Genomic DNA, 19,161 nt, shown 5'->3' on the forward strand with positions numbered 1-19,161 from the left:
ACCTTTGGATGCTCATGTTGTAAAAAGTTGTCTATAGCCCAAATTTCAGGAAATTTCACACAAACCAACATGTCTCCAGTCACCATATTTACTGAAGATGCAGGCACAGACTAAGCTCTTGGAAATGAGTGTCTCTAGCTGGCCTGCCCAGGACTTGGGCCTATTTTCAGCCAATGCACAACGTGATCAACCGCATGGCCTCTTTAGATAACAGTTCTGGGCTTCTTAGGGCAGCATATGTCGAGCTGCGCTTGCTTCAGAGAACTCCTAAATGTCAAAAGTTTTTAAGTGAGCCTAACATCGAGACTATAGTTCAGATTCCTTGCTAGCGAGCGTCTGTCTCTTCTCCATGGTTCCTTCTGTTCAAGGGCATGATAGTAACCTGCCATCAGATTTGTCAGATTGGCCAGATTACTGATTGAGACACATTCCAAAGGCAAGCAAGCCGTCACTCACAGTTTCCGTAGTGTAGTGGTTATCACATTCGCCTCACACGCGAAAGGTCCGTGGTCCGAAACCGGGCGGAAACATGGGTGTTTTGCTTCTTTGGTCACAAGGGAATTGATGTTCACTGTTTAGACAACTCTGCTTGTCCAGCATTTTCTCTGTTTTACTTGCGTCCCTATTGAGAAATAAGACTCCTAGTTTTGTCGTCTATAGGTTGTGTGCTAGCCAAGCAAAGGACATCAAAAAGCTTGTCAACCAGAAGCTCAGAGCCTTCAGTGGTGGCAACAGAGTTAGAAGTGAGAAGAGTACAAGGGGAATTGTTGCCTTGAGTCACGGTGGCCAATGAAAGATACAGCAGGACGCTGAAGTGGAAAGTGCAGTACAAGAGGATGAGCGAGGTTTGGTGCGGCATGAAGACCACGCGCAGATGGGATCAGCCAACAGAAGAGGAGTGGAATTGACTGGGCCACTAACTTGTTCTTTAAGTCATTAAACTCTCATGCTAGCTTGTGCTAATGCGGAGCAAAGGGCTAGAAAGCCAAATGAGGCTCCACTGAGACTTGAACTCAGATCACTGGATTCAAAGTCCAGAGTGCTAACCGTTACACCATGGAACCCTGCTGAAAGCAGAAAAAAGTTCTCTGTCAAACACCCATAAAACTGTAGTTCCTGGTAAAGTGATGGGGTTTTTTACATGGCCGACGAGAGTTTGCGTGTCATACCTGCTGCGAATCCCACCTTGACATGATGCCGACAGAGGCTTGCAGGTCCTCGTTAGTATAGTGGACAGTATCTCCGCCTGTCACGCGGAAGACCGGGGTTCGATTCCCCGACGGGGAGTGAGCAGTCTCCTTCTCTGCTCTGCCTTTTACCTGGAATGACCACACACCCGTTAATCGCACGCTACGTGCATTTTTTTTGCACAGAGTCCATCATTCAAAAAGACCCTGTGGAATTTCTCCACCACATCCTAGTCGATCTAACAATCTAGTCCTATAATGGGTTTGAAAAAACATCAATTCCACCTGTGCACTCATAAGTCAAAAATGTCTTCTAGGCAAGAGCTCCCATGAGAAGAGAAGCTTGTCCAAGAGAACTCTGCTTGTCCAGCGTTTTCTCTGCTTTACTTGCGTCCCTATTAACAAATAAGTCTCGTGTGTTTGTCTTCTGTAGGTTGTGTGCTAGCCTGACAAAGAACATCAAAGAGCTTGTCAACAAGAAGATCAGCTCCCATTTGAAGAAATGCTATCTCGAGATCACAATTTGGATTGTCAATATAACCATAAATGGGGGAATGCTTGAAAAATGACACAAATGGGAGTTCCCCGCTTCTCACTAGTCCTACATGATCTGTCATAAAAGTCCTCAAATTTAAGAAGGCATCGAATTGCCCCTCTAATGACGAGAGGGCATGCACGCTCCGTTTCCGTAGTGTAGTGGTTATCACGTTCGCCTAACACGCGAAAGGTCCCTGGTCCGAAACCAGGCGGAAACATGCTTCTTTGTTTCCCGATACAAAAGTGTCTGCCTGCAGGCATTGCTTTATCTTATGGGGTTGTACTGCTGTTTGGCACAAAGAGGAGTGAAAGTACTCAAATCTTGTACAGGGCTCTGACGCTTGTAACCTTTGGATGCTCATGTTGTAAAAAGTTGTCTATAGCCCAAATTTCAGGAAATTTCACACAAACCAACATGTCTCCAGTCACCATATTTACTGAAGATGCAGGCACAGACTAAGCTCTTGGAAATGAGTGTCTCTAGCTGGCCTGCCCAGGACTTGGGCCTATTTTCAGCCAATGCACAACGTGATCAACCGCATGGCCTCTTTAGATAACAGTTCTGGGCTTCTTAGGGCAGCATATGTCGAGCTGCGCTTGCTTCAGAGAACTCCTAAATGTCAAAAGTTTTTAAGTGAGCCTAACATCGAGACTATAGTTCAGATTCCTTGCTAGCGAGCGTCTGTCTCTTCTCCATGGTTCCTTCTGTTCAAGGGCATGATAGTAACCTGCCATCAGATTTGTCAGATTGGCCAGATTACTGATTGAGACACATTCCAAAGCCAAGCAAGCCGTCACTCACCGTTTCCGTAGTGTAGTGGTTATCACATTCACCTCACACGCGATAGGTCCCCGGTCCGAAACCGGGCGGAAACATGGGTGTTTTGCTTCTTTGGTCACAAGGGAATTGATGTTCACTGTTTAGACAACTCTGCTTGTCCAGCATTTTCTCTGTTTTACTTGCGTCCCTATTGAGAAATAAGACTCCTAGTTTTGTCTTCTATAGGTTGTGTGCTAGCCAAGCAAAATGGTAAATGGTAAATGGCCTGTATTTATGTAGCGCTTTACTAGTCCCTAAGGACCCCAAAGCGCTTCACATATCCAGTCATCCACCCATTCACGCACACATTCACACACTGGTGATGGCAAGCTACATTGTAGCCACAGCCACCCTGGGGCGCACTGACAGAGGCGAGGCTGCCGGACACTGGCGCCAAAGGACATCAAAAAGCTTGTCAACCAGAAGCTCAGAGCCTTCAGTGGTGGCAACAGAGTTAGAAGAGTACAAGCGGAATTGTTCCCTTGAGTCACGGTGGCCAATGAAAGATACAGCAGGACGCTGAAGTGGAAAGTGCAGTACAAGAGGATGAGCGAGGTTTGGTGCGGCATGAAGACCACGCGCAGATGGGATCAGCCAACAGAAGAGGAGTGGAATTGACTGGGCCACTAACTTGTTCTTTAAGTCATTAAACTCTCATGCTAGCTTGTGCTAATGCGGAGCAAAGGGCTAGAAAGCCAAATGAGGCTCCACTGAGACTTGAACTCAGATCACTGGATTCAAAGTCCAGAGTGCTAACCGTTACACCATGGAACCCTGCTGAAAGCAGAAAAAAGTTCTCTGTCAAACACCCATAAAACTGTAGTTCCTGGTAAAGTGATGGGGTTTTTTACATGGCCGACGAGAGTTTGCGTGTCATACCTGCTGCGAATCCCACCTTGACATGATGCCGACAGAGGTTTGCAGGTCCTCGTTAGTATAGTGGACAGTATCTCCGCCTGTCACGCGGAAGACCGGGGTTCGATTCCCCGACGGGGAGTGAGCAGTCTCCTACTCTGCTCTGCCTTTTACCTGGAATGACCACACACCCGTTAATCGCACGCTACGTGCATTTTTTTTGCACAGAGTCCATCATTCAAAAAGACCCTGTGGAATTTCTCCACCACATCCTAGTCGATCTAACAATCTAGTCCTATAATGGGTTTGAAAAAACATCAATTCCACCTGTGCACTCATAAGTCAAAAATGTCTTCTAGGCAAGAGCTCCCATGAGAAGAGAAGCTTGTCCAAGAGAACTCTGCTTGTCCAGCGTTTTCTCTGCTTTACTTGCGTCCCTATTAACAAATAAGTCTCGTGTGTTTGTCTTCTGTAGGTTGTGTGCTAGCCTGACAAAGAACATCAAAGAGCTTGTCAACAAGAAGATCAGCTCCCATTTGAAGAGATGCTATCTCGAGGTCACAATTTGGATTGTCAATATAACCATAAATGGGGGAATGCTTGAAAAATGACACAAATGGGAGTTCCCCGCTTCTCACTAGTCCTACATGATCTGTCATAAAAGTCCTCAAATTTAAGAAGGCATCGAATTGCCCCTCTAATGACGAGAGGGCATGCACGCTCCGTTTCCGTAGTGTAGTGGTTATCACGTTCGCCTAACACGCGAAAGGTCCCTGGTCCGAAACCAGGCGGAAACATGCTTCTTTGTTTCCCGATACAAAAGTGTCTGCCTGCAGGCATTGCTTTATCTTATGGGGTTGTACTGCTGTTTGGCACAAAGAGGAGTGAAAGTACTCAAATCTTGTACAGGGCTCTGACGCTTGTAACCTTTGGATGCTCATGTTGTAAAAAGTTGTCTATAGCCCAAATTTCAGGAAATTTCACACAAACCAACATGTCTCCAGTCACCATATTTACTGAAGATGCAGGCACAGACTAAGCTCTTGGAAATGAGTGTCTCTAGCTGGCCTGCCCAGGACTTGGGCCTATTTTCAGCCAATGCACAACGTGATCAACCGCATGGCCTCTTTAGATAACAGTTCTGGGCTTCTTAGGGCAGCATATGTCGAGCTGCGCTTGCTTCAGAGAACTCCTAAATGTCAAAAGTTTTTAAGTGAGCCTAACATCGAGACTATAGTTCAGATTCCTTGCTAGCGAGCGTCTGTCTCTTCTCCATGGTTCCTTCTGTTCAAGGGCATGATAGTAACCTGCCATCAGATTGGCCAGATTACTGATTGAGACACATTCCAAAGGCAAGCAAGCCATCACTCACCGTTTCCGTAGTGTAGTGGTTATCACATTCGCCTCACACGCGAAAGGTCCGTGTTCCGAAACCGGGCGGAAACATGGGTGTTTTGCTTCTTTGGTCACAAGGGAATTGATGTTCACTGTTTAGACAACTCTGCTTGTCCAGCATTTTCTCTGTTTTACTTGCGTCCCTATTGAGAAATAAGACTCCTAGTTTTGTCTTCTATAGGTTGTGTGCTAGCCAAGCAAAGGACATCAAAAAGCTTGTCAACCAGAAGCTCAGAGCCTTCAGTGGTGGCAACAGAGTTAGAAGTGAGAAGAGTACAAGCGGAATTGTTCCCTTGAGTCACGGTGGCCAATGAAAGATACAGCAGGACGCTGAAGTGGAAAGTGCAGTACAAGAGCATGAGCGAGGTTTGGTGCGGCATGAAGACCACGCGCAGATGGGATCAGCCAACAGAAGAGGAGTGGAATTGACTGGGCCACTAACTTGTTCTTTAAGTCATTAAACTCTCATGCTAGCTTGTGCTAATGCGGAGCAAAGGGCTAGAAAGCCAAATGAGGATCCACTGAGACTTGAACTCAGATCACTGGATTCAAAGTCCAGAGTGCTAACCGTTACACCATGGAACCCTGCTGAAAGCAGAAAAAAGTTCTCTGTCAAACACCCATAAAACTGTAGTTCCTGGTAAAGTGATGGGGTTTTTTACATGGCCGACGAGAGTTTGCGTGTCATACCTGCTGCGAATCCCACCTTGACATGACGCCGACAGAGGCTTGCAGGTCCTCGTTAGTATAGTGGACAGTATCTCCGCCTGTCACGCGGAAGACCGGGGTTCGATTCCCCGACGGGGAGTGAGCAGTCTCCTTCTCTGCTCTTCCTTTTACCTGGAATGACCACACACCCGTTAATCGCACGCTACGTGCATTTTTTTTGCACAGAGTCCATCATTCAAAAAGACCCTGTGGAATTTCTCCACCACATCCTAGTCGATCTAACAATCTAGTCCTATAATGGGTTTGAAAAAACATCAATTCCACCTGTGCACTCATAAGTCAAAAATGTCTTCTAGGCAAGAGCTCCCATGAGAAGAGAAGCTTGTCCAAGAGAACTCTGCTTGTCCAGCGTTTTCTCTGCTTTACTTGCGTCCCTATTAACAAATAAGTCTCGTGTGTTTGTCTTCTGTAGGTTGTGTGCTAGCCTGACAAAGAACATCAAAGAGCTTGTCAACAAGAAGATCAGCTCCCATTTGAAGAGATGCTATCTCGAGATCACAATTTCGATTGTCAATATAACCATAAATGGGGGAATGCTTGAAAAATGACACAAATGGGAGTTCCCCGCTTCTCACTAGTCCTACATGATCTGTCATAAAAGTCCTCAAATTTAAGAAGGCATCGAATTGCCCCTCTAATGACGAGAGGGCATGCACGCTCCGTTTCCGTAGTGTAGTGGTTATCACGTTCGCCTAACACGCGAAAGGTCCCTGGTCCGAAACCAGGCGGAAACATGCTTCTTTGTTTCCCGATACAAAAGTGTCTGCCTGCAGGCATTGCTTTATCTTATGGGGTTGTACTGCTGTTTGGCACAAAGAGGAGTGAAAGTACTCAAATCTTGTACAGGGCTCTGACGCTTGTAACCTTTGGATGCTCATGTTGTAAAAAGTTGTCTATAGCCCAAATTTCAGGAAATTTCACACAAACCAACATGTCTCCAGTCACCATATTTACTGAAGATGCAGGCACAGACTAAGCTCTTGGAAATGAGTGTCTCTAGCTGGCCTGCCCAGGACTTGGGCCTATTTTCAGCCAATGCACAACGTGATCAACCGCATGGCCTCTTTAGATAACAGTTCTGGGCTTCTTAGGGCAGCATATGTCGAGCTGCGCTTGCTTCAGAGAACTCCTAAATGTCAAAAGTTTTTAAGTGAGCCTAACATCGAGACTATAGTTCAGATTCCTTGCTAGCGAGCGTCTGTCTCTTCTCCATGGTTCCTTCTGTTCAAGGGCATGACAGTAACCTGCCATCAGATTTGTCAGATTGGCCAGATTACTGATTGAGACACATTCCAAAGCCAAGCAAGCCATCACTCACCGTTTCCGTAGTGTAGTGGTTATCACATTCGCCTCACACGCGAAAGGTCCCCGGTCCGAAACCGGGCGGAAACATGGGTGTTTTGCTTCTTTGGTCACAAGGGAATTGATGTTCACTGTTTAGACAACTCTGCTTGTCCAGCATTTTCTCTGTTTTACTTGCGTCCCTATTGAGAAATAAGACTCCTAGTTTTGTCTTCTATAGGTTGTGTGCTAGCCAAGCAAAGGACATCAAAAAGCTTGTCAACCAGAAGCTCAGAGCCTTCAGTGGTGGCAACAGAGTTAGAAGTGAGAAGAGTACAAGGGGAATTGTTGCCTTGAGTCACGGTGGCCAATGAAAGATACAGCAGGACGCTGAAGTGGAAAGTGCAGTACAAGAGGATGAGCGAGGTTTGGTGCGGCATGAAGACCACGCGCAGATGGGATCAGCCAACAGAAGAGGAGTGGAATTGACTGGGCCACTAACTTGTTCTTTAAGTCATTAAACTCTCATGCTAGCTTGTGCTAATGCGGAGCAAAGGGCTAGAAAGCCAAATGAGGCTCCACTGAGACTTGAACTCAGATCACTGGATTCAAAGTCCAGAGTGCTAACCGTTAAACCATGGAACCCTGCTGAAAGCAGAAAAAAGTTCTCTGTCAAACACCCATAAAACTGTAGTTCCTGGTAAAGTGATGGGGTTTTTTACATGGCCGACGAGAGTTTGCGTGTCATACCTGCTGCGAATCCCACCTTGACATGACGCCAACAGAGGTTTGCAGGTCCTCGTTAGTATAGTGGACAGTATCTCCGCCTGTCACGCGGAAGACCGGGGTTCGATTCCCCGACGGGGAGTGAGCAGTCTCCTTCTCTGCTCTGCCTTTTACCTGGAATGACCACACACCCGTTAATCGCACGCTACGTGCATTTTTTTTGCACAGAGTCCATCATTCAAAAAGACCCTGTGGAATTTCTCCACCACATCCTAGTCGATCTAACAATCTAGTCCTATAATGGGTTTGAAAAAACATCAATTCCACCTGTGCACTCATAAGTCAAAAATGTCTTCTAGGCAAGAGCTCCCATGAGAAGAGAAGCTTGTCCAAGAGAACTCTGCTTGTCCAGCGTTTTCTCTGCTTTACTTGCGTCCCTATTAACAAATAAGTCTCGTGTGTTTGTCTTCTGTAGGTTGTGTGCTAGCCTGACAAAGAACATCAAAGAGCTTGTCAACAAGAAGATCAGCTCCCATTTGAAGAGATGCTATCTCGAGATCACAATTTCGATTGTCAATATAACCATAAATGGGGGAATGCTTGAAAAATGACACAAATGGGAGTTCCCCGCTTCTCACTAGTCCTACATGATCTGTCATAAAAGTCCTCAAATTTAAGAAGGCATCGAATTGCCCCTCTAATGACGAGAGGGCATGCACGCTCCGTTTCCGTAGTGTAGTGGTTATCACGTTCGCCTAACACGCGAAAGGTCCCTGGTCCGAAACCAGGCGGAAACATGCTTCTTTGTTTCCCCATACAAAAGTGTCTGCCTGCAGGCATTGCTTTATCTTATGGGGTTGTACTGCTGTTTGGCACAAAGAGGAGTGAAAGTACTCAAATCTTGTACAGGGCTCTGACGCTTGTAACCTTTGGATGCTCATGTTGTAAAAAGTTGTCTATAGCCCAAATTTCAGGAAATTTCACACAAACCAACATGTCTCCAGTCACCATATTTACTGAAGATGCAGGCACAGACTAAGCTCTTGGAAATGAGTGTCTCTAGCTGGCCTGCCCAGGACTTGGGCCTATTTTCAGCCAATGCACAACGTGATCAACCGCATGGCCTCTTTAGATAACAGTTCTGGGCTTCTTAGGGCAGCATATGTCGAGCTGCGCTTGCTTCAGAGAACTCCTAAATGTCAAAAGTTTTTAAGTGAGCCTAACATCGAGACTATAGTTCAGATTCCTTGCTAGCGAGCGTCTGTCTCTTCTCCATGGTTCCTTCTGTTCAAGGGCATGACAGTAACCTGCCATCAGATTTGTCAGATTGGCCAGATTACTGATTGAGACACATTCCAAAGCCAAGCAAGCCATCACTCACCGTTTCCGTAGTGTAGTGGTTATCACATTCGCCTCACACGCGAAAGGTCCCCGGTCCGAAACCGGGCGGAAACATGGGTGTTTTGCTTCTTTGGTCACAAGGGAATTGATGTTCACTGTTTAGACAACTCTGCTTGTCCAGCATTTTCTCTGTTTTACTTGCGTCCCTATTGAGAAATAAGACTCCTAGTTTTGTCTTCTATAGGTTGTGTGCTAGCCAAGCAAAGGACATCAAAAAGCTTGTCAACCAGAAGCTCAGAGCCTTCAGTGGTGGCAACAGAGTTAGAAGTGAGAAGAGTACAAGGGGAATTGTTGCCTTGAGTCACGGAGGCCAATGAAAGATACAGCAGGACGCTGAAGTGGAAAGTGCAGTACAAGAGCATGAGCGAGGTTTGGTGCGGAATGAAGACCACGCGTAGATGGGATCAGCCAACAGAAGAGGAGTGGAATTGACTGGGCCACTAACTTGTTCTTTAAGTCATTAAACTCTCATGCTAGCTTGTGCTAATGCGGAGCAAAGGGCTAGAAAGCCAAATGAGGCTCCACTGAGACTTGAACTCAGATCACTGGATTTTCAAAGTCCAGAGTGCTAACCGTTACACCATGGAACCCTGCTGAAAGCAGAAAAAAGTTCTCTGTCAAACACCCATAAAACTGTAGTTCCTGGTAAAGTGATGGGGTTTTTTACATGGCCGACGAGAGTTTGCGTGTCATACCTGCTGCGAATCCCACCTTGACATGACGCCGACAGAGGCTTGCAGGTCCTCGTTAGTATAGTGGACAGTATCTCCGCCTGTCACGCGGAAGACCGGGGTTCGATTCCCCGACGGGGAGTGAGCAGTCTCCTTCTCTGCTCTTCCTTTTACCTGGAATGACCACACACCCGTTAATCGCACGCTACGTGCATTTTTTTTGCACAGAGTCCATCATTCAAAAAGACCCTGTGGAATTTCTCCACCACATCCTAGTCGATCTAACAATCTAGTCCTATAATGGGTTTGAAAAAACATCAATTCCACCTGTGCACTCATAAGTCAAAAATGTCTTCTAGGCAAGAGCTCCCATGAGAAGAGAAGCTTGTCCAAGAGAACTCTGCTTGTCCAGCGTTTTCTCTGCTTTACTTGCGTCCCTATTAACAAATAAGTCTCGTGTGTTTGTCTTCTGTAGGTTGTGTGCTAGCCTGACAAAGAACATCAAAGAGCTTGTCAACAAGAAGATCAGCTCCCATTTGAAGAGATGCTATCTCGAGATCACAATTTGGATTGTCAATATAACCATAAATGGGGGAATGCTTGAAAAATGACACAAATGGGAGTTCCCCGCTTCTCACTAGTCCTACATGATCTGTCATAAAAGTCCTCAAATTTAAGAAGGCATCGAATTGCCCCTCTAATGACGAGAGGGCATGCACGCTCCGTTTCCGTAGTGTAGTGGTTATCACGTTCGCCTAACACGCGAAAGGTCCCTGGTCCGAAACCAGGCAGAAACATGTGTCTTTGTTTCCCGATACAAAAGTGTCTGCCTGCAGGCATTACTTTATCTTATGGGGTTGTACTGCTGTTTGGCACAAAGAGGAGTGAAAGTACTCAAATCTTGTACAGGGCTCTGACGCTTGTAACCTTTGGATGCTCATGTTGTAAAAAGTTGTCTATAGCCCAAATTTCAGGAAATTTCACACAAACCAACATGTCTCCAGTCACCATATTTACTGAAGATGCAGGCACAGACTAAGCTCTTGGAAATGAGTGTCTCTAGCTGGCCTGCCCAGGACTTGGGCCTATTTTCAGCCAATGCACAACGTGATCAACCGCATGGCCTCTTTAGATAACAGTTCTGGGCTTCTTAGGGCAGCATATGTCGAGCTGCGCTTGCTTCAGAGAACTCCTAAATGTCAAAAGTTTTTAAGTGAGCCTAACATCGAGACTATAGTTCAGATTCCTTGCTAGCGAGCGTCTGTCTCTTCTCCATGGTTCCTTCTGTTCAAGGGCATGATAGTAACCTGCCATCAGATTTGTCAGATTGGCCAGATTACTGATTGAGACACATTCCAAAGGCAAGCAAGCCATCACTCACAGTTTCCGTAGTGTAGTGGTTATCACATTCGCCTCACACGCGAAAGGTCCCTGGTCCGAAACCGGGCGGAAACATGGGTGTTTTGCTTCTTTGGTCACAAGGGAATTGATGTTCACTGTTTAGACAACTCTGCTTGTCCAGCATTTTCTCTGTTTTACTTGCGTCCCTATTGAGAAATAAGACTCCTAGTTTTGTCGTCTATAGGTTGTGTGCTAGCCAAGCAAAGGACATCAAAAAGCTTGTCAACCAGAAGCTCAGAGCCTTCAGTGGTGGCAACAGAGTTAGAAGTGAGAAGAGTACAAGGGGAATTGTTGCCTTGAGTCACGGTGGCCAATGAAAGATACAGCAGGACGCTGAAGTGGAAAGTGCAGTACAAGAGGATGAGCGAGGTTTGGTGCGGCATGAAGACCACGCGCAGATGGGATCAGCCAACAGAAGAGGAGTGGAATTGACTGGGCCACTAACTTGTTCTTTAAGTCATTAAACTCTCATGCTAGCTTGTGCTAATGCGGAGCAAAGGGCTAGAAAGCCAAATGAGGCTCCACTGAGACTTGAACTCAGATCACTGGATTCAAAGTCCAGAGTGCTAACCGTTAAACCATGGAACCCTGCTGAAAGCAGAAAAAAGTTCTCTGTCAAACACCCATAAAACTGTAGTTCCTGGTAAAGTGATGGGGTTTTTTACATGGCCGACGAGAGTTTGCGTGTCATACCTGCTGCGAATCCCACCTTGACATGACGCCAACAGAGGTTTGCAGGTCCTCGTTAGTATAGTGGACAGTATCTCCGCCTGTCACGCGGAAGACCGGGGTTCGATTCCCCGACGGGGAGTGAGCAGTCTCCTTCTCTGCTCTGCCTTTTACCTGGAATGACCACACACCCGTTAATCGCACGCTACGTGCATTTTTTTTGCACAGAGTCCATCATTCAAAAAGACCCTGTGGAATTTCTCCACCACATCCTAGTCGATCTAACAATCTAGTCCTATAATGGGTTTGAAAAAACATCAATTCCACCTGTGCACTCATAAGTCAAAAATGTCTTCTAGGCAAGAGCTCCCATGAGAAGAGAAGCTTGTCCAAGAGAACTCTGCTTGTCCAGCGTTTTCTCTGCTTTACTTGCGTCCCTATTAACAAATAAGTCTCGTGTGTTTGTCTTCTGTAGGTTGTGTGCTAGCCTGACAAAGAACATCAAAGAGCTTGTCAACAAGAAGATCAGCTCCCATTTGAAGAGATGCTATCTCGAGATCACAATTTCGATTGTCAATATAACCATAAATGGGGGAATGCTTGAAAAATGACACAAATGGGAGTTCCCCGCTTCTCACTAGTCCTACATGATCTGTCATAAAAGTCCTCAAATTTAAGAAGGCATCGAATTGCCCCTCTAATGACGAGAGGGCATGCACGCTCCGTTTCCGTAGTGTAGTGGTTATCACGTTCGCCTAACACGCGAAAGGTCCCTGGTCCGAAACCAGGCGGAAACATGCTTCTTTGTTTCCCCATACAAAAGTGTCTGCCTGCAGGCATTACTTTATCTTATGGGGTTGTACTGCTGTTTGGCACAAAGAGGAGTGAAAGTACTCAAATCTTGTACAGGGCTCTGACGCTTGTAACCTTTGGATGCTCATGTTGTAAAGAGTTGTCTATAGCCCAAATTTCAGGAAATTTCACACAAACCAACATGTCTCCAGTCACCATATTTACTGAAGATGCAGGCACAGACTAAGCTCTTGGAAATGAGTGTCTCTAGCTGGCCTGCCCAGGACTTGGGCCTATTTTCAGCCAATGCACAACGTGATCAACCGCATGGCCTCTTTAGATAACAGTTCTGGGCTTCTTAGGGCAGCATATGTCGAGCTGCGCTTGCTTCAGAGAACTCCTAAATGTCAAAAGTTTTTAAGTGAGCCTAACATCAAGACTATAGTACAGATTCCTTGCTAGCGAGTGTCTGTCTCTTCTCCATGGTTCCTTCTGTTCAAGGGCATGATAGTAACCTGCCATCAGATTTGTCAGATTGGCCAGATTACTGATTGAGACACATTCCAAAGCCAAGCAAGCCATCACTCACCGTTTCCGTAGTGTAGTGGTTATCACATTCGCCTCACACGCGAAAGGTCCCCGGTCCGAAACCGGGCGGAAACATGGGTGTTTTGCTTCTTTGGTCACAAGGGAATTGATGTTCACTGTTTAGACAACTCTGCTTGTCCAGCATTTTCTCTGTTTTACTTGCGTCCCTATTGAGAAATAAGACTCCTAGTTTTGTCTTCTATAGGTTGTGTGCTAGCCAAGCAAAGGACATCAAAAAGCTTGTCAACCAGAAGCTCAGAGCCTTCAGTGGTGGCAACAGAGTTAGAAGTGAGAAGAGTACAAGGGGAATTGTTGCCTTGAGTCACGGTGGCCACATGAAAGATACAGCAGGACGCTGAAGTGGAAAGTGCAGTACAAGAGCATGAGCGAGGTTTGGTGCGGCATGAAGACCACGCGCAGATGGGATCAGCCAACAGAAGAGGAGTGGAATTGACTGGGCCACTAATTTGTTCTTTAAGTCATTAAACTCTCATGCTAGCTTGTGCTAATGCGGAGCAAAGGGCTAGAAAGCCAAATGAGGATCCACTGAGACTTGAACTCAGATCACTGGATTCAAAGTCCAGAGTGCTAACCGTTACACCATGGAACCCTGCTGAAAGCAGAAAAAAGTTCTCTGTCAAACACCCATAAAACTGTAGTTCCTGGTAAAGTGATGGGGTTTTTTACATGGCCGACGAGAGTTTGCGTGTCATACCTGCTGCGAATCCCACCTTGACATGACGCCGACAGAGGCTTGCAGGTCCTCGTTAGTATAGTGGACAGTATCTCCGCCTGTCACGCGGAAGACCGGGGTTCGATTCCCCGACGGGGAGTGAGCAGTCTCCTTCTCTGCTCTTCCTTTTACCTGGAATGACCACACACCCGTTAATCGCACGCTACGTGCATTTTTTTTGCACAGAGTCCATCATTCAAAAAGACCCTGTGGAATTTCTCCACCACATCCTAGTCGATCTAACAATCTAGTCCTATAATGGGTTTGAAAAAACATCAATTCCACCTGTGCACTCATAAGTCAAAAATGTCTTCTAGGCAAGAGCTCCCATGAGAAGAGAAGCTTGTCCAAGAGAACTCTGCTTGTCCAGCGTTTTCTCTGCTTTACTTGCGTCCCTATTAACAAATAAGTCTCGTGTGTTTGTCTTCTGTAGGTTGTGTGCTAGCCTGACAAAGAACATCAAAGAGCTTGTCAACAAGAAGATCAGCTCCCATTTGAAGAGATGCTATCTCGAGATCACAATTTGGATTGTCAATATAACCATAAATGGGGGAATGCTTGAAAAATGACACAAATGGGAGTTCCCCGCTTCTCACTAGTCCTACATGATCTGTCATAAAAGTCCTCAAATTTAAGAAGGCATCGAATTGCCCCTCTAATGACGAGAGGGCATGCACGCTCCGTTTCCGTAGTGTAGTGGTTATCACGTTCGCCTAACACGCGAAAGGTCCCTGGTCCGAAACCAGGCGGAAACATGTGTCTTTGTTTCCCGATACAAAAGTGTCTGCCTGCAGGCATTACTTTATCTTATGGGGTTGTACTGCTGTTTGGCACAAAGAGGAGTGAAAGTACTCAAATCTTGTACAGGGCTCTGACGCTTGTAACCTTTGGATGCTCATGTTGTAAAGAGTTGTCTATAGCCCAAATTTCAGGAAATTTCACACAAACCAACATGTCTCCAGTCACCATATTTACTGAAGATGCAGGCACAGACTAAGCTCTTGGAAATGAGTGTCTCTAGCTGGCCTGCCCAGGACTTGGGCCTATTTTCAGCCAATGCACAACGTGATCAACCGCATGGCCTCTTTAGATAACAGTTCTGGGCTTCTTAGGGCAGCATATGTCGAGCTGCGCTTGCTTCAGAGAACTCCTAAATGTCAAAAGTTTTTAAGTGAGCCTAACATCGAGACTATAGTTCAGATTCCTTGCTAGCGAGCGTCTGTCTCTTCTCCATGGTTCCTTCTGTTCAAGGGCATGATAGTAACCTGCCATCAGATTTGTCAGATTGGCCAGATTACTGATTGAGACACATTCCAAAGCCAAGCAAGCCATCACTCACCGTTTCCGTAGTGTAGTGGTTATCACATTCGCCTCACACGCGAAAGGTCCCCGGTCCGAAACCGGGCGGAAACATGGGTGTTTTGCTTCTTTGGTCACAAGGGAATTGATGTTCACTGTTTAGACAACTCTGCTTGTCCAGCATTTTCTCTGTTTTACTTGCGTCCCTATTGAGAAATAAGACTCCTAGTTTTGTCTTCTATAGGTTGTGTGCTAGCCAAGCAAAGGACATCAAAAAGCTTGTCAACCAGAAGCTCAGAGCCTTCAGTGGTGGCAACAGAGTTAGAAGTGAGAAGAGTACAAGCGGAATTGTTGCCTTGAGTCACGGAGGCCAATGAAAGATACAGCAGGACGCTGAAGTGGAAAGTGCAGTACAAGAGCATGAGCGAGGTTTGGTGCGGCATGAAGACCACGCGCAGATGGGATCAGCCAACAGAAGAGGAGTGGAATTGACTGGGCCACTAACTTGTTCTTTAAGTCATTAAACTCTCATGCTAGCTTGTGCTAATGCGGAGCAAAGGGCTAGAAAGCCAAATGAGGATCCACTGAGACTTGAACTCAGATCACTGGATTCAAAGTCCAGAGTGCTAACCGTTACACCATGGAACCCTGCTGAAAGCAGAAAAAAGTTCTCTGTCAAACACCCATAAAACTGTAGTTCCTGGTAAAGTGATGGGGTTTTTTACATGGCCGACGAGAGTTTGCGTGTCATACCTGCTGCGAATCCCACGTTGACATGACGCCGACAGAGGCTTGCAGGTCCTCGTTAGTATAGTGGACAGTATCTCCGCCTATCACGCGGAAGACCGGGGTTCGATTCCCCGACGGGGAGTGAGCAGTCTCCTTCTCTGCTCTTCCTTTTACCTGGAATGACCACACACCCGTTAATCGCACGCTACGTGCATTTTTTTTGCACAGAGTCCATCATTCAAAAAGACCCTGTGGAATTTCTCCACCACATCCTAGTCGATCTAACAATCTAGTCCTATAATGGGTTTGAAAAAACATCAATTCCACCTGTGCACTCATAAGTCAAAAATGTCTTCTAGGCAAGAGCTCCCATGAGAAGAGAAGCTTGTCCAAGAGAACTCTGCTTGTCCAGCGTTTTCTCTGCTTTACTTGCGTCCCTATTAACAAATAAGTCTCGTGTGTTTGTCTTCTGTAGGTTGTGTGCTAGCCTGACAAAGAACATCAAAGAGCTTGTCAACAAGAAGATCAGCTCCCATTTGAAGAGATGCTATCTCGAGATCACAATTTGGATTGTCAATATAACCATAAATGGGGGAATGCTTGAAAAATGACACAAATGGGAGTTCCCCGCTTCTCACTAGTCCTACATGATCTGTCATAAAAGTCCTCAAATTTAAGAAGGCATCGAATTGCCCCTCTAATGACGAGAGGGCATGCACGCTCCGTTTCCGTAGTGTAGTGGTTATCACGTTCGCCTAACACGTGAAAGGTCCCTGGTCCGAAACCAGGCGGAAACATGTGTCTTTGTTTCCCGATACAAAAGTGTCTGCCTGCAGGCATTACTTTATCTTATGGGGTTGTACTGCTGTTTGGCACAAAGAGGAGTGAAAGTACTCAAATCTTGTACAGGCCTCTGACGCTTGTAACCTTTGGATGCTCATGTTGTAAAAAGTTGTCTATAGCCCAAATTTCAGGAAATTTCACACAAACCAACATGTCTCCAGTCACCATATTTACTGAAGATGCAGGCACAGACTAAGCTCTTGGAAATGAGTGTCTCTAGCTGGCCTGCCCAGGACTTGGGCCTATTTTCAGCCAATGCACAACGTGATCAACCGCATGGCCTCTTTAGATAACAGTTCTGGGCTTCTTAGGGCAGCATATGTCGAGCTGCGCTTGCTTCAGAGAACTCCTAAATGTCAAAAGTTTTTAAGTGAGCCTAACATCGAGACTATAGTTCAGATTCCTTGCTAGCGAGCGTCTGTCTCTTCTCCATGGTTCCTTCTGTTCAAGGGCATGATAGTAACCTGCCATCAGATTTGTCAGATTGGCCAGATTACTGATTGAGACACATTCCAAAGCCAAGCAAGCCATCACTCACCGTTTCCGTAGTGTAGTGGTTATCACATTCGCCTCACACGCGAAAGGTCCCCGGTCCGAAACCGGGCGGAAACATGGGTGTTTTGCTTCTTTGGTCACAAGGGAATTGATGTTCACTGTTTAGACAACTCTGCTTGTCCAGCATTTTCTCTGTTTTACTTGCGTCCCTATTGAGAAATAAGACTCCTAGTTTTGTCTTCTATAGGTTGTGTGCTAGCCAAGCAAAGGACATCAAAAAGCTTGTCAACCAGAAGCTCAGAGCCTTCAGTGGTGGCAACAGAGTTAGAAGTGAGAAGAGTACAAGCGGAATTGTTGCCTTGAGTCACGGAGGCCAATGAAAGATACAGCAGGACGCTGAAGTGGAAAGTGCAGTACAAGAGAATGAGCGAGGTTTGGTGCGGCATGAAGACCACGCGCAGATGGGATCAGCCAACAGAAGAGGAGTGGAATTGACTGGGCCACTAACTTGTTCTTTAAGTCATTAAACTCTCATGCTAGCTTGTGCTAATGCGGAGCAAAGGGCTAGAAAGCCAAATGAGGATCCACTGAGACTTGAACTCAGATCACTGGATTCAAAGTCCAGAGTGCTAACCGTTACACCATGGAACCCTGCTGAAAGCAGAAAAAAGTTCTCTGTCAAACACCCATAAAACTGTAGTTCCTGGTAAAGTGATGGGGTTTTTTACATGGCCGACGAGAGTTTGCGTGTCATACCTGCTGCGAATCCCACCTTGACATGACGCCGACAGAGGCTTGCAGGTCCTCGTTAGTATAGTGGACAGTATCTCCGCCTGTCACGCGGAAGACCGGGGTTCGATTCCCCGACGGGGAGTGAGCAGTCTCCTTCTCTGCTCTTCCTTTTACCTGGAATGACCACACACCCGTTAATCGCACGCTACGTGCATTTTTTTTGCACAGAGTCCATCATTCAAAAAGACCCTGTGGAATTTCTCCACCACATCCTAGTCGATCTAACAATCTAGTCCTATAATGGGTTTGAAAAAACATCAATTCCACCTGTGCACTCATAAGTCAAAAATGTCTTCTAGGCAAGAGCTCCCATGAGAAGAGAAGCTTGTCCAAGAGAACTCTGCTTGTCCAGCGTTTTCTCTGCTTTACTTGCGTCCCTATTAACAAATAAGTCTCGTGTGTTTGTCTTCTGTAGGTTGTGTGCTAGCCTGACAAAGAACATCAAAGAGCTTGTCAACAAGAAGATCAGCTCCCATTTGAAGAGATGCTATCTCGAGATCACAATTTGGATTGTCAATATAACCATAAATGGGGGAATGCTTGAAAAATGACACAAATGGGAGTTCCCCGCTTCTCACTAGTCCTACATGATCTGTCATAAAAGTCCTCAAATTTAAGAAGGCATCGAATTGCCCCTCTAATGACGAGAGGGCATGCACGCTCCGTTTCCGTAGTGTAGTGGTTATCACGTTCGCCTAACACGCGAAAGGTCCCTGGTCCGAAACCAGGCGGAAACATGTGTCTTTGTTTCCCGATACAAAAGTGTCTGCCTGCAGGCATTACTTTATCTTATGGGGTTGTACTGCTGTTTGGCACAAAGAGGAGTGAAAGTACTCAAATCTTGTACAGGGCTCTGACGCTTGTAACCTTTGGATGCTCATGTTGTAAAAAGTTGTCTATAGCCCAAATTTCAGGAAATTTCACACAAACCAACATGTCTCCAGTCACCATATTTACTGAAGATGCAGGCACAGACTAAGCTCTTGGAAATGAGTGTCTCTAGCTGGCCTGCCCAGGACTTGGGCCTATTTTCAGCCAATGCACAACGTGATCAACCGCATGGCCTCTTTAGATAACAGTTCTGGGCTTCTTAGGGCAGCATATGTCGAGCTGCGCTTGCTTCAGAGAACTCCTAAATGTCAAAAGTTTTTAAGTGAGCCTAACATCGAGACTATAGTTCAGATTCCTTGCTAGCGAGCGTCTGTCTCTTCTCCATGG

The 19,161-nt window shown here is 46.1% G+C and overlaps 35 non-coding genes across 35 annotated transcripts; 26 read left to right on the forward strand and 9 right to left on the reverse strand.

Moving 5' to 3' along the window:
- Positions 1-457: 457 nt before the first annotated feature.
- On the forward strand, positions 458-530 carry trnav-cac (transfer RNA valine (anticodon CAC)). The gene has a single exon. It is a non-coding gene; the product is annotated as a tRNA-Val (tRNA).
- Positions 531-992: 462 nt separating this feature from the next.
- On the reverse strand, positions 993-1,064 carry trnaq-uug (transfer RNA glutamine (anticodon UUG)). The gene has a single exon. It is a non-coding gene; the product is annotated as a tRNA-Gln (tRNA).
- A 151-nt stretch (positions 1,065-1,215) lies between these two features.
- trnad-guc (transfer RNA aspartic acid (anticodon GUC)) lies at positions 1,216-1,287 on the forward strand. Its single transcript has one exon. It is a non-coding gene; the product is annotated as a tRNA-Asp (tRNA).
- Positions 1,288-1,869: 582 nt separating this feature from the next.
- trnav-aac (transfer RNA valine (anticodon AAC)) lies at positions 1,870-1,942 on the forward strand. The gene has a single exon. It is a non-coding gene; the product is annotated as a tRNA-Val (tRNA).
- Positions 1,943-2,527: 585 nt separating this feature from the next.
- trnav-cac (transfer RNA valine (anticodon CAC)) lies at positions 2,528-2,600 on the forward strand. The gene has a single exon. It is a non-coding gene; the product is annotated as a tRNA-Val (tRNA).
- A 646-nt stretch (positions 2,601-3,246) lies between these two features.
- trnaq-uug (transfer RNA glutamine (anticodon UUG)) lies at positions 3,247-3,318 on the reverse strand. The gene has a single exon. It is a non-coding gene; the product is annotated as a tRNA-Gln (tRNA).
- A 151-nt stretch (positions 3,319-3,469) lies between these two features.
- On the forward strand, positions 3,470-3,541 carry trnad-guc (transfer RNA aspartic acid (anticodon GUC)). Its single transcript has one exon. It is a non-coding gene; the product is annotated as a tRNA-Asp (tRNA).
- Positions 3,542-4,123: 582 nt separating this feature from the next.
- On the forward strand, positions 4,124-4,196 carry trnav-aac (transfer RNA valine (anticodon AAC)). Its single transcript has one exon. It is a non-coding gene; the product is annotated as a tRNA-Val (tRNA).
- A 1,111-nt stretch (positions 4,197-5,307) lies between these two features.
- On the reverse strand, positions 5,308-5,379 carry trnaq-uug (transfer RNA glutamine (anticodon UUG)). Its single transcript has one exon. It is a non-coding gene; the product is annotated as a tRNA-Gln (tRNA).
- Positions 5,380-5,530: 151 nt separating this feature from the next.
- Positions 5,531-5,602, forward strand: trnad-guc (transfer RNA aspartic acid (anticodon GUC)). The gene has a single exon. It is a non-coding gene; the product is annotated as a tRNA-Asp (tRNA).
- A 582-nt stretch (positions 5,603-6,184) lies between these two features.
- trnav-aac (transfer RNA valine (anticodon AAC)) lies at positions 6,185-6,257 on the forward strand. The gene has a single exon. It is a non-coding gene; the product is annotated as a tRNA-Val (tRNA).
- Positions 6,258-6,842: 585 nt separating this feature from the next.
- On the forward strand, positions 6,843-6,915 carry trnav-cac (transfer RNA valine (anticodon CAC)). The gene has a single exon. It is a non-coding gene; the product is annotated as a tRNA-Val (tRNA).
- Positions 6,916-7,377: 462 nt separating this feature from the next.
- trnaq-uug (transfer RNA glutamine (anticodon UUG)) lies at positions 7,378-7,449 on the reverse strand. The gene has a single exon. It is a non-coding gene; the product is annotated as a tRNA-Gln (tRNA).
- A 151-nt stretch (positions 7,450-7,600) lies between these two features.
- On the forward strand, positions 7,601-7,672 carry trnad-guc (transfer RNA aspartic acid (anticodon GUC)). Its single transcript has one exon. It is a non-coding gene; the product is annotated as a tRNA-Asp (tRNA).
- A 582-nt stretch (positions 7,673-8,254) lies between these two features.
- On the forward strand, positions 8,255-8,327 carry trnav-aac (transfer RNA valine (anticodon AAC)). Its single transcript has one exon. It is a non-coding gene; the product is annotated as a tRNA-Val (tRNA).
- Positions 8,328-8,912: 585 nt separating this feature from the next.
- Positions 8,913-8,985, forward strand: trnav-cac (transfer RNA valine (anticodon CAC)). The gene has a single exon. It is a non-coding gene; the product is annotated as a tRNA-Val (tRNA).
- Positions 8,986-9,447: 462 nt separating this feature from the next.
- On the reverse strand, positions 9,448-9,521 carry trnaq-uug (transfer RNA glutamine (anticodon UUG)). The gene has a single exon. It is a non-coding gene; the product is annotated as a tRNA-Gln (tRNA).
- Positions 9,522-9,672: 151 nt separating this feature from the next.
- trnad-guc (transfer RNA aspartic acid (anticodon GUC)) lies at positions 9,673-9,744 on the forward strand. The gene has a single exon. It is a non-coding gene; the product is annotated as a tRNA-Asp (tRNA).
- A 582-nt stretch (positions 9,745-10,326) lies between these two features.
- Positions 10,327-10,399, forward strand: trnav-aac (transfer RNA valine (anticodon AAC)). The gene has a single exon. It is a non-coding gene; the product is annotated as a tRNA-Val (tRNA).
- A 585-nt stretch (positions 10,400-10,984) lies between these two features.
- Positions 10,985-11,057, forward strand: trnav-cac (transfer RNA valine (anticodon CAC)). Its single transcript has one exon. It is a non-coding gene; the product is annotated as a tRNA-Val (tRNA).
- Positions 11,058-11,519: 462 nt separating this feature from the next.
- trnaq-uug (transfer RNA glutamine (anticodon UUG)) lies at positions 11,520-11,591 on the reverse strand. Its single transcript has one exon. It is a non-coding gene; the product is annotated as a tRNA-Gln (tRNA).
- Positions 11,592-11,742: 151 nt separating this feature from the next.
- Positions 11,743-11,814, forward strand: trnad-guc (transfer RNA aspartic acid (anticodon GUC)). Its single transcript has one exon. It is a non-coding gene; the product is annotated as a tRNA-Asp (tRNA).
- Positions 11,815-12,396: 582 nt separating this feature from the next.
- trnav-aac (transfer RNA valine (anticodon AAC)) lies at positions 12,397-12,469 on the forward strand. Its single transcript has one exon. It is a non-coding gene; the product is annotated as a tRNA-Val (tRNA).
- A 585-nt stretch (positions 12,470-13,054) lies between these two features.
- Positions 13,055-13,127, forward strand: trnav-cac (transfer RNA valine (anticodon CAC)). The gene has a single exon. It is a non-coding gene; the product is annotated as a tRNA-Val (tRNA).
- Positions 13,128-13,590: 463 nt separating this feature from the next.
- Positions 13,591-13,662, reverse strand: trnaq-uug (transfer RNA glutamine (anticodon UUG)). The gene has a single exon. It is a non-coding gene; the product is annotated as a tRNA-Gln (tRNA).
- A 151-nt stretch (positions 13,663-13,813) lies between these two features.
- trnad-guc (transfer RNA aspartic acid (anticodon GUC)) lies at positions 13,814-13,885 on the forward strand. The gene has a single exon. It is a non-coding gene; the product is annotated as a tRNA-Asp (tRNA).
- Positions 13,886-14,467: 582 nt separating this feature from the next.
- trnav-aac (transfer RNA valine (anticodon AAC)) lies at positions 14,468-14,540 on the forward strand. Its single transcript has one exon. It is a non-coding gene; the product is annotated as a tRNA-Val (tRNA).
- Positions 14,541-15,125: 585 nt separating this feature from the next.
- On the forward strand, positions 15,126-15,198 carry trnav-cac (transfer RNA valine (anticodon CAC)). Its single transcript has one exon. It is a non-coding gene; the product is annotated as a tRNA-Val (tRNA).
- A 462-nt stretch (positions 15,199-15,660) lies between these two features.
- trnaq-uug (transfer RNA glutamine (anticodon UUG)) lies at positions 15,661-15,732 on the reverse strand. Its single transcript has one exon. It is a non-coding gene; the product is annotated as a tRNA-Gln (tRNA).
- A 151-nt stretch (positions 15,733-15,883) lies between these two features.
- On the forward strand, positions 15,884-15,955 carry trnad-auc (transfer RNA aspartic acid (anticodon AUC)). The gene has a single exon. It is a non-coding gene; the product is annotated as a tRNA-Asp (tRNA).
- A 582-nt stretch (positions 15,956-16,537) lies between these two features.
- trnav-aac (transfer RNA valine (anticodon AAC)) lies at positions 16,538-16,610 on the forward strand. Its single transcript has one exon. It is a non-coding gene; the product is annotated as a tRNA-Val (tRNA).
- Positions 16,611-17,195: 585 nt separating this feature from the next.
- On the forward strand, positions 17,196-17,268 carry trnav-cac (transfer RNA valine (anticodon CAC)). Its single transcript has one exon. It is a non-coding gene; the product is annotated as a tRNA-Val (tRNA).
- Positions 17,269-17,730: 462 nt separating this feature from the next.
- trnaq-uug (transfer RNA glutamine (anticodon UUG)) lies at positions 17,731-17,802 on the reverse strand. Its single transcript has one exon. It is a non-coding gene; the product is annotated as a tRNA-Gln (tRNA).
- Positions 17,803-17,953: 151 nt separating this feature from the next.
- trnad-guc (transfer RNA aspartic acid (anticodon GUC)) lies at positions 17,954-18,025 on the forward strand. The gene has a single exon. It is a non-coding gene; the product is annotated as a tRNA-Asp (tRNA).
- A 582-nt stretch (positions 18,026-18,607) lies between these two features.
- trnav-aac (transfer RNA valine (anticodon AAC)) lies at positions 18,608-18,680 on the forward strand. The gene has a single exon. It is a non-coding gene; the product is annotated as a tRNA-Val (tRNA).
- The last annotated feature ends 481 nt before the right edge of the window (positions 18,681-19,161 follow it).

Source organism: Astatotilapia calliptera, chromosome 11, assembly GCF_964374335.1.
Source record: "Astatotilapia calliptera chromosome 11, fAstCal68.1, whole genome shotgun sequence".
In the NCBI taxonomy this organism is placed as follows: Eukaryota; Metazoa; Chordata; class Actinopteri; order Cichliformes; family Cichlidae; genus Astatotilapia; species Astatotilapia calliptera.